The sequence below is a fragment of the Capra hircus genome, chromosome 19, assembly GCF_001704415.2.
Source record: "Capra hircus breed San Clemente chromosome 19, ASM170441v1, whole genome shotgun sequence".
Lineage (NCBI taxonomy): Eukaryota > Metazoa > Chordata > Mammalia > Artiodactyla > Bovidae > Capra > Capra hircus.
Window position 1 is genome coordinate 41,603,820 of NC_030826.1, and position 2,926 is coordinate 41,606,745.

The following is a 2,926-nucleotide window of genomic DNA, read 5'->3' on the forward strand; positions in this document are numbered from 1 at the left end:
CTTGTCTTGTTTCCCTTTTTGGCCAGGCTGCCAGGAAGCTCAGCACCTAATGAGGAAGCTCAACCATGGCCGGTATGGACTCTTACCACGTGTGCTGTGCCACCCCTTCCTTCCCCGGTCCTCACTGCCTGTCTCGAGACTTGAACGAGCGATCCTTTCTTATAAGCCATCTTGAAGCCTCTTTAGGAAAGACAGGGGCTGGGAGACAGTTATCTTTCACAGCCTCCCCAGATCTTCTCCACTCTGCTCTGGGCAGAGGGGCACATCATGAAGACAACAGGGGTGGGCTCTCTGGTTTCTGATGGGGTTTGGCAAACAGGGCACAACAGTAGGAAGCAGTGAGGTCACAGTCTCCCCTTATTAGGCATTTCCTCTGTAGGGCTGTTCCCAAGAAGCACGCCTTCCCTTCTTGCTCGAGGGTAGAGGAGCTGAGGTCTCCAAAATTAGCCCAGGGCACTACCCTCTCCCTTCCTGGTTCCTATACAATCCACATCTTTGTAAACTGTCCCTTTATCAAATTCTCAAATAACCTAAACTGAGTGTTTCCTATCAGGGCCATCTTATGGGCTGAATGTCTCTGTCACCACCACCCCCACCACCACCACTAAATTCATCTGTTGAAGTTCTAGCCCCTAGTGTGATGGTGTTTGGACATGAGGCCTTGGGGAGTAACTAGGTTTATATGAGGTCACAGGGTGGGGCCCTCATGATGGGATTAGTGCCCTTAAAAGAAGAGGGCTCCTTGGAAGGAAAACCATGACAAACCTAGTCCACATGTGCCTGCGAGCAAACTCTCTTCAGTTGTGTCCAACTCTTTGCTACCCCATGGACTGGAGCCCATCAGGCTCCTTTATGAGATTCTCCAGGCAAGAATACTGGAGTTGCCGTGCCCTCCTCCAGGGGATCCTCCCGACCTGGGGTTGAACCCAGGTCTCCTGAGGATTCTGTATTGGATTCTTTACCACTGAGCCACCAGGGAAGCCCTAGACAGAGTATTAAAAAGAAGAGACATCACTTTGCCAACAAAGGTCTGTATAGTCAAAGCTATGGTTTTTTCAGTAATCATGTATGAATGTGAGAGTTGGACCATAAAGAAAGCTAAGCACCAAAGAACTGATGCTTTCAAACTGGTGTTCTGGAGAAGACTCTTGAGAATCCCTTGGACTGCAAGATCAAATCAGTCAGTCCTAAAGGAAATCAACCCTGAATATTCATTGGAAGGACTGATGCTAAGGCTGAAGCTCCAATACTTTGGCCACCTGATGCAAAGAGCCAACTCACTGGAAAAGACCCTGATGCTAGGAAAGATTGAGGGCCGGAGGAGAAGGGGGCAACAGAGGATGAGATGGTTGGATGGCATCACCGACTCAATGGACATGAGTTTGAGCAAGCTCCAGGAGAAAGCGAAGGACAGGGAAGCCTGGCGTGTTGTAGTCTTCGGGGTCAGACATGACTTAGCAACTGAACAACAACAAAGGAGAGGGAGGGAATCTCTCTCCATGAGTGGGCATCAAGGAAAGGCCACGTGAGCACATTGCAAGAAGGTGGTATCTCCAAGCCACGGGCACTCTCACCAGACATGGAATCTACTGGCACCTTGCTCTTGGACTTGCAACCTCCAGAACTGTGAGAAATAAATGTCCATGGTTTAAGCCACGAGTCTATGGTATTTTGTTACAGCAACCTAGCAGACCAGACAGGCCTGGAACACAGAGTATGAGAAAGTGCACTGATCTTTCAAGAAAGACCTTCTTGTGAGAATTCCCTGATGGTCCAGTGGTTAGGACTCCTCACTTTTACTCCCAAGTTTCAATCCCTGGTTGTGGAACTAAGATCCCACAAGTTGCATGGTGCAGCAAAAAATAAAAACCACATTTTGTGGTCCATAAAAATTCTGTTCTCCCTCCCATTTCATCTCAGTGGAGTTTGGCTCAGTGTCTCATCACCTCTCGCCTGCACCTCACAGCCTCATCCTAATTGGGTTCCCTGCTTTGTCCCCAATACCTCTGTGCCACTGCCTCCCTCCACTACCCGAGCTCCAGGCAGGTGTAGACATGAAATAGATGTGGTGACGGCAAGGCCCCCAGGGGCCACATGTGTGTCATACTCAGCCCTCTCCAGGAAGGAGAATTTGGGGACATCAGTGCAGGACCATCACATAAGCTGTCAGTTACACTGTGATGGATAAAATGAAAGCAGAAAAAAAATAAAATAAAATGAAAGCAGAGGAAACAGCATGGGCCGAGATCAGGCGTCAAGAAACAGCTTTGGAAGATGCTGGCTGCAGGAACAGGGGAGAGGAGGCAGGCAGGGGCTGGGCCGGGCCCACCACAGACCAGAAAGGAACCTGGCCTCCAAGCCATAGGCCACATGGAGTGTTCTGCTCAGGAGAAATCAGCCAGTGCTCATTAAGGCTGCATGGGGGGGTTGGGGGGTTGGGCAGGGAGAGCAGGCTGTAGGCTGAGAGGCCAGCAAGGAGGGTCCCCATTGAAGAGATAAAGATGGCCTGGTGTCCTCCAATCACTTTCACCACTTTCACTTTTCACTTTCATGCATTGGAGAAGGAAATGGCAACCCACTCCAGTGTCCTTGCCTGGAGAATCCCAGGGGCAGAGGAGCCTAGTGGGCTGGCAACTATGGGGTCGCACAGAGTCAGACACGACTGAAGCGACTTAGCAGCAGCAGCAGTCCTCCAAAGGGGGGACTCACCTCTAGTCAGCTCTTCACCCCTCCTGAGGTTTCGAGTTATATGTATTAATTAAATCAACTCCAGCTCATGGATGCTCCCTTCTTTCCGCTTCTCCCCACTCCTGCCTTTTCTACACACAAGGTGGCCACAGACACTCAGGAACCAGCCATTGAGGGGGTACCAGGCTAAGGGAGCTCCGTCCCCCTCGATCCTCTCCCTCAAACAAACTCCATCAGA